Below are 15,372 nucleotides of genomic sequence, written 5' to 3' on the forward strand. Positions count from 1 at the left end.
TCAATAATAATTGATGGTGTATTTGGAATAAAACATCAAAAAATCTGCATGTTAGACTAGAAGTAGATACTTAAGTTTATGTCTTTATTTAACATAGGTTAATAATTTATAGATTTCATTTAAACACATAAGGCAATTCTGGGACATACCATTAGGAATTAGGCTTCATTTGACTTGAGATGTAACTGAATAAAGTTCAGGTACTTGTTTTGACTTTATCAATATGACGTTGTTTGTGATTATTCTATTTTTGTATTAAAATGATTTTGAGGAAGATGACCTTCTTATTAATATAATCATGATAAAGTTATTGGTGATAGTAATTTATATTAAGAATAAGGTGGTTAGGATCTGGAAGACAGCCATCTGCAATATTTGAAGAAGTATCAGAGTCAGTGTCTCTGGAGTCAAAGTTAGATTCAGGGAGAGAAAGGGAGTTATGTTGCTACCAAAAACAGAAGTCTGAAACATTATAAAGGAAAGTAGCAGGTTGGGGCTAGAGCGTAGCTCCGTAGCGCCTTGGAAAATAGCTCTGATTGAGGGATGAGGATGAGGACAGCTTAGTAATAATTAAACCAAATCAAGAAAGAGCTGATGGAAAGTATATGAAAATGGCACTGGAAATAATTTTGTGTCATTGAAGTGTATTCAAATTTCTCATTTGGGGATAATATGGAATTCTAAAGTGTTTCTGGAAAGAGTTTTAAATATGGTATTTGTCTCATTCACTTTTCTCAAGACTGATTTTGTTTCTTCCAACCTACTTTCTACTTTCAATAACTCCCATTTATCTTCCACACACCTTAAAAACAATTTTTAAACAATTTTTAACAGAAAATAGGTTATTATATCTTCCAAAGTATGGAAAAATTTATAATACATTGCCTTTATATATGAGGACTTCCTGAAATTGAACACTATTTCAGGGAAAAGCAATTACCTAAGAAGGTGGTTAAAATTTCAGACCACATTTGATCAACAATTTATTCCTGAATTATGCTGCCTAGTGGTAGAAACCCAAGAGTAAGTTTCCTTAAAATACTAGCTACAATTTGAGAAAACTGTCAGTCTCATCATGTTTTTATTATGGGAAGGGATCCTAACTGCAACAGAAATAAAATAATAGACAGGAACCATATGGAACTTTATCTATTTGCTGCCAAGAAATTGTCTTCTGTTTTGAAAGCCAAAGACATCCAAGATGTATAGAGGAACGTAAGAATGTAATCCTTTATATGCAATGATGCATTTGATTGAGTGACATTAATTGGAAATATGGAATGCAATGTTTGTTTTTTAAGAAATTATTTAAGTATACTGATTGTAAATTAAATGATCCCAAATGGATTTTCTGATCATAGGATTTTTTATTTACTTTTGGTTAGCTTTAGATTTCTATTCATAAGCACACTTGAAGTTGACCTTTCATTGTTAATTTTTGTAGGATTGTGTGTGTGTGTGTGTGTGTGTGTGTGTGTGTGTGTATGTGTGTGTATGGTGGGGGAATTTTTTGTTTAAACTCGAGAAAGCAGTGATTTTATATTTTGTAAGATATTTAAAACATATGAAATTATGATTAAATAACTTGGCCTTAGTATCTTATAGTAGCTTGAAATCACAGCATGAAACTGAATATTAGAATCAAATAGATTTTAAGAGTCTTATTAAATTTAATATGCTAACTCCTGACATAAAAACTGCAGACTGAGGAATAGAGGAACAAATGGGTAATCACTCCATGTGAGATAGTAGTGTTCATAGTGTAATAGGCTAGAAAGAAGGGAAGTCTGAGCAGGAGGACTTAGTTTTGCCTCTGAGAAAGGTGTTTTTTTTTTTTTTTTTTTTTTTTAAAGGGAATGTTGAAATCAAGTCATTGAGGAAACTCAGTTTTCCTCAGAAATAGAAGACCTGATTAGCTATGGTCTGACCTAGTTCCTATGTTTGTGTGATAATTTGTGGTTGCTGTGTTTTTGTGTTTATTATGACAGAAAAGGACACTTGTCATACTTACACAGCTTTGGCTCAGGTTGGAGGTTGCTGTGTGAAGGGAGTATGGGTCTGTGGGGAAGTCAAGGAGGTCTTAGTATACAGAAGTGTGGGCATGCTCTCAAGAAAAAAACCAAACAACTTACAAATACATAGCAGTAGAAAAAGAAAGACAACTTTAATTCTTGCAGGGTGGCCTATGTGTTTGGGAGCTTAAAGTCTGTTATTTGGCTGTGGCCATCCCTGCTGCTATGGCCCTTCTGCTGTCATAGTGACTCTCATAGGTCTTGGGAATTGTGTCATTCATTTTGATTGCATTTTTTCTCTCTAGTGGTCTTGGATTTTCCTCCTAACTTCAAACAGTTGAAGGATGGGCACTATCTTCATTGTCTTATAGTTCTTTCCTTAGTGTCTAATAAAGTACCTCATTCTTTGTGTCTTATAAATGACCTTGGTTTTAAACTCTTTTGTTTAAACTCTTTCAGTTTCTCACAGCCTCGCAGGGGTATGTAGTTTGTCTTAAGATAACTTGAGCAACACTGTATAATTCAGCACCTCAAATAATTTTTGCAGTATCAGTGGCAGATGACCCCAAATGGTATAGAGTGCCCTGATGTTCCCTTACCTTAGGAAGAGTTACCTTTCCATGAAGTTAGAACTTCCAGGAATGTATGTGGGGTAGATTGGCTCTCCACAGTGCCCTTGTGTAGACCTTCTACTATACCAATGGAAAATTACATGCCAAAAATGACCAAGTGATAGGTTTGCTGTGCTGATTTTTTTCCAAGTCAAATTCTCATTTTCTCTTTCTTTCCCAGTTAATGGGTATATGAATGAATGTGTGTGCTTGTGTGTGCTTCTAATAAAGAACTTTATAGAGATTTAAGTGAGATTTTTTTTAAAATACAAGACCATATCAAAGAAAAAGAAACACTCTCCAGCTCTTGACTGGCTTTCACCACTTATTATGTGAGAAAGGAAATGTCAGGAACTTAAAAGAAATTTTAAGATCAATGTGTTTGAGCTTTTCTGGTTTTAAAATTCTTTATAGAAACTTGTAAAAAAAATTATATAATGGAAATAAGGAGGCTGAAACTTCTCAGGGCACTGGGGAAATTTCTTTGTTTTCCCTAAGTGCAAAAAAGAAAAGAAAAGAAAAACAGACTTTTATTCTGCGGAGACTCTTAGCTGGTGTCAGTGTACATGTTATATACAGTTATTCCATTTTAGCAACTACTGCTCTGATTTACATGGAAACAAAGATGGGACCACAACCACATATTCACAAGAGTCACGATGAATTAATGGGTAAGGCAAAAGTGCTAAATGTACCAACTTTTGGGGGTGGTCCAGGCATAAATGGACTTTCTGCTGAGGTGCCTTGAAGTTGTGTAATTCTTCCCTTGTCCCAGTTGTATAGATCCAGTCTTAGAAATGTAGTGGAAGGTTAACATGTCAGGCTGTGACTTTATTCTGTCTCTGGAATAACCAAGATGTTTTAGAAAATCAATTTGCCCTCTCCAGGAGGACTCCACGGCAGTACAGGAACATAGTCTATTGGGGAAAAGTTCCTCTGAAGATGGACATGGTTTCATTTCTGTTTCATTAGCTCTTGCTGCAGAGAAGATGATGGATAAACTTAGTTATTTGCTGCTTTTCTTATTAAGGGTTTTATCCATTTCTTTTCAACATAGAAGGATATTGGAGCCTAAATGTGATTGCTGAGATTTGTCATTTTCAGTAGCTTAGGGATCTCCCTGAAATAAACTAAAGGCATCTGCTTTCAACATTCATGTCTATAAAACCACAACTGAGAGGGAAATGTGTGAACTTTCAAACCCCAGACACTGCTGCATTTAAGAAGAATTGTTATTATGAATGTTGAAATATTTTCCTCCTGGTTGCTGTTTATGCCTGTGTGTGTGTGTGTGTGTGTGTGTGTGTGTGTGTGTGTGTGTACGCGCTCAGATGTATTTCACCTACTAAAGAATTCTGAATTCAAGAATTTTGCATCAGAACTTTTGCTTCCTTGATTAGATTGAGATTTAGAATTGTGTTAGTATTTTCAAACAAGCTGCAAGTTGTGTTGACGTGATCAATGTGAAAGGAAACATTTAGCCAAATACCCTGTTAACACACACATTGTTTACAGAAATTAGAGCATTTATACTTTCATTTTTGTGAAATATTTTTACCTTAAAGCAGTTTTAAGAAAAGTTGAACTTTTTCTCTATATTGCCATTTTATATCTGCCTTATAAAACTTATGACTTGTTTTTAGATGTGACATTTATTCAAAATGAAATGAAATAAAGTGAAATAAAATAAAATTCAAAAGCGTTCAGCCTTTCTTTTCCTTTTATTAAACAGTGTCTGCAGTGGAAGTTGTCCCAAAATGAGTCTGAGGAGACCAGTTCTGTGGGATCGAGGTGTTGCCAATTAACCTGCTTTGACCTCTGTTTCCTCTCTTACGAAATTAGGGCACTAAAGAAATAATCTCTGTGGTCTTTCCCCCTAATTTCCCTCCAGCTCTAAGCACTCTATTTTGCTTTTCTCTGCTATGCACACATCACTATCTAACACTCCCTTGGGAACAATACTTACAGTGTGTAGCTCCATTTTCAAATAGTATTCAAGAGAGAGAAAACTCTGAGGCAGCAGATCCAGCATTTTCAAATTTTAAGACTCAACTGAGAAGAGAAGAATTCATCCAGAGAAGGGTATAAATTCCACTTGACTAAATCTTAGCACCTTCCACACACCTCCATTAGGGAAAGGGTTGACATTACAAAGATTTTCCCATCCCTAATGGTTGTGGTTGAGAGTCTTGATTATACAATGTTTTGACTCGCACTTCAAAGTTCCCTCAATGTCTCCATCTATGTCCATGGGTAGTTCTCTAAATACAGCAGCTGTGCCATCTGTTTCAAATATTATTTCAGCCTCACTGTTTTGGGATAAATTTCATAAAGTGTATTGCATACACACACATTTAATTGAACAAACGAGAAGCCTTTCCAGTTTAAAAAAGCTTCCTAAATGACAAGAAGTGTCCAATTTCCATTCAAATGGTTACTCCGGGGCTTTAAAATGTGTGAATTCATCTAACAGAGGCTGGTGGTGTATTCTGAGGCAGATGGCTTGATTCTGTGAAGAAAAAAAATTAAGTGGATTTTACTATCAATCTTATTTTTTTTTGGCAAAAGACTGACATAATAAAGATGTGTGTATTACTGAGAATGCTTTTTAATAATGATTCTACCTTATGTTTTCCCCCAAGAATATGGTTAACTGACTAGGAAAATCTATTTAGAGATTTTATGTTTATCCATAATGATCAGTTTAGAAGAAAAAAAAAAGCCCACTAACAAAATTGCTGAAATACAAAAGGAAAATAATGCTCTACAACTTTCTAAAGGAGTCTGAGAAGAAAGGAATTCTGAAGTTTATTTGATATTTCCCTGTTGAATAGTTCCAAAGTCAATAAATTGAAAATTTTGAAGGAAGGAGAAGAGATTTCATTTCATGTAAGGATGTCTTTAGAGGAATATCTTCAGTATAGATGTTATATCCAAGGCACTTTGCATATTTAATATGAACAATTTTAAAGCTGAGTCATTGGAATGATCCTCAGTCACTATTGCTATGTACTCTCAAATTTAGAGTCATGTTAGAGTGTGTCAAACTTGTGTCAAAAGTTCTGTGCTCTAAAGGTCCTTTCAAGTCTTGCATGCTTTATGGAACATTATAATTTACCCCTCAAATTTACTCCATCCTTCTTCCATTTGTAGTTTGCATAATTGACTGAGCTGTTTGTTAGCTCCTAATTAAAACCAATATGAGTTTCATTCTTCTTGGAAATGATTGTTCAGCAACCTTGGCCTAGGCCAATCAACCCACTGCTGCTTTTGGCATCAATCATTGTTTTAGGGATGAGCATATGACTTACACTGTTCCAATCAGACTAAAAGAAAATGCGTTTCTTTGATAGGTTGGAAAAGGTGATTTCTCTCTTCCAGTGGACATGGTCAGGGAAGCATGTAGCCTTTATAGCTACTGACAACTTCCTGAAACATAAAGAGAATCAACCTAAGGATGAAGTCAACAATGCAGATAGCAGGATGAAAAGTGGAAAGAACCTGCATCTTTGATGACATAACTGAGTCTTTGGATCCATGGCCTTGAAATTCACTATGCCTCTGGATTTGTCCTTGTATTAGCTAATGCTCATTGTTAGAACAATTCTTATTGTCTATCCCAGTTGGAGTGAAGTTTTTTTAAGTGTAAAGTTTCTTTTTTGTGTGTGTATCATAGGCAAAATTATTTAAAGTCAACAAATTTTTAATTAAGGAATTTCACATGTTGTGATTCCTTCCATTGCCAATCACCTTGGTCCCTCCAAATTCTGAGTCGTAGTCTTCAAGATAGCCCTTTTTAAAAATAACTTTTTTCTAGAGAAGAGGAAGATGATTTATGCCTGTGACAGTGGAGTTGGAGGATCCTAGACTTGTTTCATCCCACGAACACAATTAGGTAACTAAAAAATCATCCTAAATACCCTAGAAATTGGCCTGAAGACTGACAAAACAAACTCCACAACTAAAGGGGGAGAAGAGGCCACATCAAAGAAGGTAGGAAGTGCAGAGATGCGGTTTAAGGGAGAAATGGATTGTGGGTGCTACAGAGGAGAGGGAGCTGTGGTTGCAGAGAAAGGTGAAAGAGAGGAGCACACAGGGGAATGTACAAGGAGAATGTTTCTTCAAAGCCACTGGCTTGGAAAAATGAGAGGGGCTGAATTTCATGAGTTCTTGCAACCAATGAGGTTAAAGCCTAGAGTTTTATTTTTTATTTTTTATTTTTTTTCAATATATGAAATTTATTGTCAAATTGGTTTCCATACAACACCCAGTGCTCATCCCAAAAGGTGCCCTCCTCAATACCCATCACCCACCTCCCCTCCGTCCCACCCCCCATCAACCCTCAGTTTGTTCTCAGTTTTTAACAGTCTCCTATGCTTTGGCTCTCTCCCACTCTAACCTTTTTTTTTTTTCTTTTTTTCCTTCACCACCCCCATGGGTTTCTGTTAAGTTTCTCAGGATCCACATAAGAGTGAAATCATATGGTATCTGTCTTTCTCTGTATAAAGCCTAGAGTTTTAAAGGTCAGTGGGCTTGGCTGAGCTAGAACCTGGAGGGCATTGTCCTGCTCCTGGAGAAAAGGCAGGCAAACAACCTAGGGGTAGAAGGCATGGAAACAAGGAAGTGAGGAATGCCTAGGGCACACAGTGGGGGAGATTATTAGCCCTTCTCAGAGTGTATCCCTGAGAGACAGTATTCATAGAGATCCCTCCCAGGAAAAAAGGAGTGGCTGATACCATTTCTTTCCACCCCACCCTTCGCATGAACATAGACCCACTTGTGGGAAGAAGTGCAGCACCAACACTGGATGCCTAACTTACTTACATCTAGCCCCACACCCCTGTGCTCTGGCAGGACTGTCCTTCTCATCCAAGCTTTCCTCAGTCCCGGGGCAGTAGGCCCCTTCCCTAGAAGATCAGCACAAACCTCTGTCCACACCATGTCTCCTGACAAGAGAGCCCTATAGGACCTTAGTTATGATGGTGTTGGTGTCAGGTCTCATTTCACAGGTAGAGCACAATGAGTTAAAACTGTCCACATTCGGGCTAGGGACCAAACACTGTCCACAGCAGACAAGGGAAGCTTCTACAGATGACTGGTTTGAAGGATAGAGCAGCCAAAATACAACAGTAGAGTGCACACAGCACATTCTGGAGACACTCCCTGAAGTTTCAGGCCCTGGTAAGTACTTGACCTCTTCCTCATAAAACCATTACATTCAGGAGCAGGAGATATAGCCGTTTTTTTTTTTAACCCACAGAAGAAGGCAGAAACTTAGACAAAATGAGAAAACAGAGGAATTTATCCCAAATGAAAGAATAAGATAAAGTCACAGCCAGAGATCTAAGTGAAACAGACACAAGTAACATGCCTGATGAAGAATTTAAAACAGCAAAGGTAAGGATATTGGGCTTGGCAAAAGAATGGAAGATATCAGTGAGACCCTTATCACAGAGATGAAACAGTTAAAAAAAGAAACAGAGATGAAGAATACAATAAACAAGATTGGAAACAGGTTGATGCAATGAACAGCAGACTGGAAGAAGCAGAGGAATGAATCAGTGATGTAGAAGACAAAATAATGGAAAAATAATGAAGATGAATAAAAGAGGGAGGAATTGTACAACATGAGAATAAACTTAAGGAACTCAGTGACTCTATCCAATGTAATAACATTCATATAATAGGAGTCCCAGAAGAAGAAGAGAGAGAAAAGGGGAAAAAATTTATTTCAAGAAATCATAGCAGAAAACTTCCATAAACTGGGTAAGGAAATAGACATCCAGATCCAGGACCCACAGAGAACTCCCATCAAAATAAACAAAAGTAAGCCAACACCAAGACACAGTGTAATTAAATTTGGAAAATATAATGATAAAAAATATTCAAAGCAGCAAAAGAAGTTCTTAATTTATAAGGGAAAAGTCATAAGGCTAGGTGGAGATTTCTTAATAGAAACTTGGCAAGCCAGAAGAAGTGGCATCATATATTCTAAGTGCTGAATGGGAAAAATCTGCAGCCAAGAATACTCTATCCAGCAAGGTATCATTTAGAATAGAAGGAGAGATAAAGACATTCCCTGACAAACAAAAACTAAGGGAGTTCATGACCAACAAATTAATTAATTAATTAGGCCTGCAAGAAATATTAAAGGGGACTCGAGTGCAAAGGAGAGACTAAAAGTGACAAAGACAAGAAAGGATCAGAGAAAATTCACAGAAACAGTGACAAAACAAGTAATAAAATGGTAATAAATACATATCTATCAATCATTACTTTGAATGTAAATGAACTAAATATTCCAATGAAAAGACATAGGGTGTCAGAAGTGATTAAAAAAGAAAAAAACAACAACCATCTATATGCGGCCTACAAGAGACTCATTTTAGACCTAAAGTCACCTGCAGATTGAAAGTGAGGGGGTGCAGGAGTGCCTGGGTGACTTAGTTGGGTAAGCATCTGACTCTTGATTTCAGCTCAGGTCATGATCTTGCAATATGTGAGTTGAAGCCTCATATTGGACTCTGCACTGACAGTGAGGATTCTGCTTGGCATTCTCCCTCTACCCCCTTCTCTTTGCCCTTCCTGCATGCTCTTTCTCTCTCTCAAACTGAATAAATTAAACTTAAAAAAGGTCTGTTAAAACAAAAGGTGAGGGGGTAAAAAAACATTTATCAAAAAAATGAAAGTCAAAAAAATCCATAGTAGCAATACTTATATCAGAGAAACTGGAGTTTAAAACAAATACTAACAAGAGACATAAAAGGGTACTATATAATAACAAAAAGGAAAATTCAAAAAGAAGATATAATAATTGTAAATATTTATACACTTAACATGAAGCACCAAAATGTATAAAAAATAACAAACTAAAAGAATTAATTAATAATAACGCATTAATAGTAGGGGACTTTAACACCCCACTTACATCAACAGACATGTCATCTAAACAGAAAATAAACAAGGAAACAATGGCTTTGAATGACACACTGGAATAGATGGACTTAACAGATGTATTCAGAACATTCCATACTAAAGCAGTAGAATACACATTCTTTTCAAGTGCACATGGAACATTCTCCAGAATAGATCACATATTAGGTCATAAAACAGGCCTCAACAAATACAAAGAGATTGAAATCATACCATGCATGTTTTCTGATCACATGCCATGAAACAAGAAGTCAACCACAAAGAGAAATTTGGAAAGATCGCAAATACAGGCAGGTTAAACAACATGCTACTAAACAACGAATGGGTCAACCAGGAAATCAAAGAAGAAATAAAAAAATACATGGAAACAAATGAAAATGAACACAACAGTCCAAAACTTTTGGGATGCAGCAAAAGTGGTCCTAAAGAGTAAAGTGTATAGGAATGCAGGCCCACCTGAAGAAGCAAGAAAAATATCAAATAAACAATCTAAACTTACACCTAAAGAAGCTAGAAAAAGAACAATAAATGAAGCCTAAAGCCAGCAGAAGGTAGGAAATAGCAAATATTAGAGCAGAAATAATTTATACAGAAACTAAAAAAAAAAAAAATTGAATATCAATGAAATCAGGGGCTGGTTCTTTGAAAAAAATTAATAAAATTAATAATCCCTAGCCAGACTTATCAAAAAGATAAGAGAAAGGACAAAACTAAATAAAATCACAAATGAGAGATGAGAAATAACAATCAACACCACATAAATACAAACAATTATAAGAGATTATTATGAAAAATTATATACCAACAAATTGAACAACGTAGAAGAAACAGAAGAATTCCTATAAACATATAAATTACCAAAACTGAAACAAGAAGATAGGAAATTTGAATAGACCAATAAACAAAGAAATGGAATCAGTAATCAAAAAAAGTCCCAGCAAACAAAGGTCCAGGGTCAGATGGCTTCACAAGTGAATTCTACCAAACATTTAAAGAAGAGTTAATACCTACTCTTATCAAACTATTCCAAAAAATAAAAAAAGGAAGGAAAACTTCCAAATTCATTCTATGAGGCCAGAATTACTCTGATACCGGATAGACTCTACTCAAAAACAAAAACAAAAACAAAAAAAACTGCAGGCCAATACCCCTGATAAACACGGATGCAAGAATTATCAGTAAAATACTAGCAAACAGAATCCAACAATACATTAAAAAATTATTCACCACAAACAAGTGGAATTTGTTCCTGGGTTGCAAGGGTGGTTCAATATTCACAAATCAATCAGTGTGATATACCACATTAATAAAAGAAAGATTAAGAATCATATGATCATTTCAATAAATGCAGAAAAAGTATCTGACAAAGTACTACGTTCATTCATGGTAAAAACTTTCAACAAAGTAGGTTTAGAGGGAACACACCCCAAAATTACAAAGGCCCTATATGCAAAACTCACAGCTAATATCATCCTTAATGGGGAAAAACTGACAGCTTTTCCTCTAAGGTTAGGAATAAAACAGAGATGTCTACTCTCACCACTGTTATTTAATAGAGTACTGGAAGTCCTAGCCTCAGCAATCAAACATCAAAAGGAAATAAAAGGCATCCACATCAGCAAGGAAGTGCTTAAACTTTCACTATTTGCAGATTACATGATACTCAGTATAGAAAATCCAAAAGACTCCACCAAGAAAATGCTAGAATTGACAAATTAATTCAGTGAAGTAGCAGGATACAAAATCAACAGCAATCTGTGGCATTTCTATACACAAATAATGAAGCAGTGGAAAGAGAAATTAAGGAATCAATCCCGTTTACAATTTCACCTCCCCCAAATAAAATATATCTGGGAATAAACTTAACCAAAGAGGTGAAAAGGTCTGTACTCTGACAACTATAAAACACTAATGAAAGAAATTGAAGATCATACAGGTAAAGAATGGAAAGACATTCCATGCTCATGGATTGTAAGAACAAATATTGTTAAAATGTCTTTTCTACCCAAAGCAATCTACACATTTAATGCAATCCCTATTAAAATACCACCAGCATTTTTCACAGAGATAGAAGAAACAATCTTAAAATTTATATGGAATCACAAAAGACCCTAAAAGCCAAAGCAACCTTGAAAAAGAAAAGAAAAGCTGGAGGCATCACAATTCCAGACTTCAAGTTACATTACAAAGTGGTAATGATCAAAACAGTATGGTATTGGCACAAAAATAGACATATAGATCAATAGAACAGAATAGAAAACCCATAAATGAACCCACAACTATATGGCTAATAAATCTTTGACAGAGCAGGAAAGAATATCCAATGGGAAAAAGACAGTCTCTTCAACAGAGGGTGTTGAGAAAACTGGACTACTTTCATACACCATACACAAAACTAAATTCAAAATGAGTGAGTGATGTAAATGTGAGACCTGAAGCCATAAAATTCCTAGAAAAGATCACAGGCAGTAACTTCTTTGACATTGGCTGTAGCAAGTTCTTTCTAGATATGCCTCCCAAGGCAAGGGAAACAAAATAAAAAACTAGCAGGACTACATCAAAATAAAAAGCCTCTGCACAGCAAAGAGAGTAGTCAATAAAACTAATATACAATGTACTGAATGGGAGGAGATATTTGCAAATGACATATCTGATAAAGGGTTAGTATCAAATATACATAAAGAACTTATAAAGCTCAACATTAAAAACACAAATAATCCAACTAAAAATGGGCAGACATATGCATCAATGTAGAAAAAACTAGAATGTATTAGGCTAAGCAAAATACGTCAGTCACAGAAAGACAAATATCATGTGATTTCTTTCATATGCAGAATTTAAGAAACAAAATAGATGAACATAGGGAAAGGGAAGGAAAAATAAGATAAAAACAGAGAGGGAGGCAAACCATAAGATACTCAAACAGAGAACAAACTGAGGGTTTCTGGAGGGGTGTTGGGTGGGGGGAAGGGCTGTGATGGGCATTAAGGAGGGCACTTGTTGGAATGAGCACTGGGTGTTATATGTAAGTGATACATCACTAAATTCTACTCCTGAAATTTCATTACACTATATGTTATCTAACTTGCATTTAAATCAATCAACCAATGAATCAGTCAATCAAGCTGCAGTAAAAATAAAAATGGACAGAAGATATAAATAGAAAATTTCCAAAGAAGACATACAGATTGCTAACGGACACATGACAAGATGCCCAACATCACTGATTATCAGATAAATGTAAATCAAAACTACAATAAGATATCACCCCAAACCCGTGAGAATGGCTAAAACCAACAACAGGTATTGGCGAGGATGTGGAGAAAGGGAGCCTTCTTAAACTCTTGGTAAGAATGCATTTAGTAAGCTACTCTGGAAAACAGTATGCAGCTTCCTCAAAAAGTTAAAAATAGAACTATCCTAAAATCCAGCAATTGCACTGCTAGGTATTTACCCAAAGAAATAAAAAATACTAATCCAAAGGAATATACATGCACCCCAATGCTTATAGCAGTATTATCTAAAAATAGCCAAATTATGGAAACAGCCTAAGTGCCCATCATTGATGAATGGATAAAGAAGGTTGGTAAATATTCAATGGAATATTTACTCAGCCATAAAGAAGAATGAAATCTTTCCATTTGCAATGATATGGATGGAGTTAGTATTATGCTAAGTGAAATAAGTCAGAGGAAGACAAATGCCATATGATTTCTCTGATATGTGGAATTTAAGGAACAAAAGAAATGAGTAAAAGAAAACAAAAGAGAAAGACTGGTAAACTAAGAAACAGACTCTTAACTCTAGAGAACAAACTGATGGTTATCAGAGGGGAGGTGAGTGAGGTGATGGGTTAAATAGTTGATGAGAATTAAAGAGTACTCTTGTGATGAGCACAGGTGTTGTATAGAAGTATTGAATCACTCTAGTGTACATCTGAAACTAATATAGGAATATTACACTTTATGTTAACTAACTTGAATTTAAATAAAGAAAATAACACTTCTTAATCCACAGTTGTCATGTCAGTTAATCCACACTTTTTTTACTTGGGCTTCTTTGATCTCTACTTGAATATGGACATACTTTCAAAAATTCTCCACCTATAAACTCTGGGATCCAGTTTCTTCAAGAAATGTATTTTAGGGCCATGCTTAGGGTCAGAGTGGACGGATCTGTCTGGTTCTGTATTATAGTTCTTTCTCACAGATTTAAACACAATTCTGTGAGTAAAGCAAACCACATATTTACTGTGAGGTATTTCCAATGATATGGGTCTATAGAAAAAACCCCATTGGGCTGTACCTCGAGTGGAGTGAGGTTGTTGTTGTTGTTGTTTGTACTTGCACATAAAAGTGTCCCGATAGATATACCTGAGGATTTGGCTTAGGGGTGGCCCCATGAAGCTCAATTGTGTATGTTATGAGACTATCTCTGTGTCATGAGTGGTATCTTCCTGCTCTGAATCAGAAATTCTGGAGGTGAAACCCAGAAGCCTATGCTTTAATAAGGCAGGTGATTGTGTTTTTGATTGTGTTTGAAGATCACTGAACTAAGTATTTTAAGCAGATGTGTAATTTGTAAACTCTTGTGTTTTCTTAGGATTCTCCAATATAGAATAATAAAATAGTTATCATAGTGATAAGGTGATTCACAATGTAAAGAACTCACTGAAGACATGTTCATGATTTTGACTTTTGGTTTTGCCAAGCAATATCATTGCTAATAAATTGTTTTGCTTATGGTAGGGAGTTACCCAGTTGTGTGTGTGTGTACCCCCAACTTGGAAACCTCACTGCCATTGGACAACCTGGCAGAAGTTGTCTAAGTCAGGTTGGAGGATTTGGGAAAAAATTTCAGGGCAGGGTTGTCAAGCCCTTGGCCCCAGAGGATTTTCCCTATGGTAGTTTTTATGATGTGGACTTAGGAAAAGGGAGAGGGTGTTAACATAGGTTCTTTCAAAGGCAGACTTTTTATCTCTCTCTCTACTAATTCAGTACTCAGCTGCCCTCTGGTCTGATCACAGTTCCGTAGTTCCCTGAGAATCAGTTGTTAAGCCTTTAATTATGATTGCTTTGAACTTGTTTGAGACTCTGATGTCAAAGTTCTCCTATTAAGGTTTTTGATCACAGTTTTCTGTCTTAGTTTGCCCTATGTAGTCACATATTGCTGCATTTCTGTTCACACAATGGCAGCCTCTCTCTTCTTGGTGCCTTCTGTTAAGTGATGATAAATGTTTTCTATCCAGCCCCAGAACATTCATAACTTGCTGTTACTTACAGAGGCCTCCTAAAGCTTGGAGGAAGCTGAAGCCTAGGGCAGGATTGTAATTTATTTCATTCATTCACTTGTTCCTCAATACTTATTGAGTACCTACTATGTGCCCTTAGGCCCCATTTAATAATGGCAAAAACATGATTGGAATAAAGGAATTGTAGCTCCTATACTAGTGCTCTTGTCACTATCCTCTTTCTTAAATGGCATTAGAATAAAAAAAAACTAAATAAAAAGCAATGAAACACAAATAAATAAGAAAAGGAAAGAAAAAAGAAAAAATAGCAAAGAGAAAAAGTCAGTTGGGAGCTAAGTGCCTCTGGATGGCTATGCACACACATTTACTTTTCTGTCTCCAAAGTTCCATTTGAATGAGTGAATAAATATAAAATTAAGAAAAAACAATGTAACAGCAGGAAATGTAAAGGTTGATGTCAGCAGAAGCAAGAAATTTCTGGAAGATATAAAGCATATGAGATTAGATCCATGGGGTAACCAGATAGAACTGATAACTGCAGTTAATACAAATGAAAGAGATTAGT

The 15,372-nt window shown here is 35.7% G+C and overlaps 1 protein-coding gene and 1 non-coding gene across 14 annotated transcripts in view; one reads left to right on the forward strand and one right to left on the reverse strand.

The window, feature by feature from the left end:
- Positions 1–15,372, forward strand: part of ZPLD1 (zona pellucida like domain containing 1) — a 546,704-nt gene that overhangs the window by 355,343 nt on the left and 175,989 nt on the right. The gene's annotated exons all lie outside the window — the stretch shown is intronic.
- Positions 13,740–13,867, reverse strand: LOC111556454. Its single transcript, XR_002735926.1, has one exon. It is a non-coding gene; the product is annotated as a small nucleolar RNA SNORA18 (small nucleolar RNA).

The sequence above is a fragment of the Felis catus genome, chromosome C2 (assembly GCF_018350175.1).
Source record: "Felis catus isolate Fca126 chromosome C2, F.catus_Fca126_mat1.0, whole genome shotgun sequence".
NCBI classification, from domain to species: Eukaryota; Metazoa; Chordata; class Mammalia; order Carnivora; family Felidae; genus Felis; species Felis catus.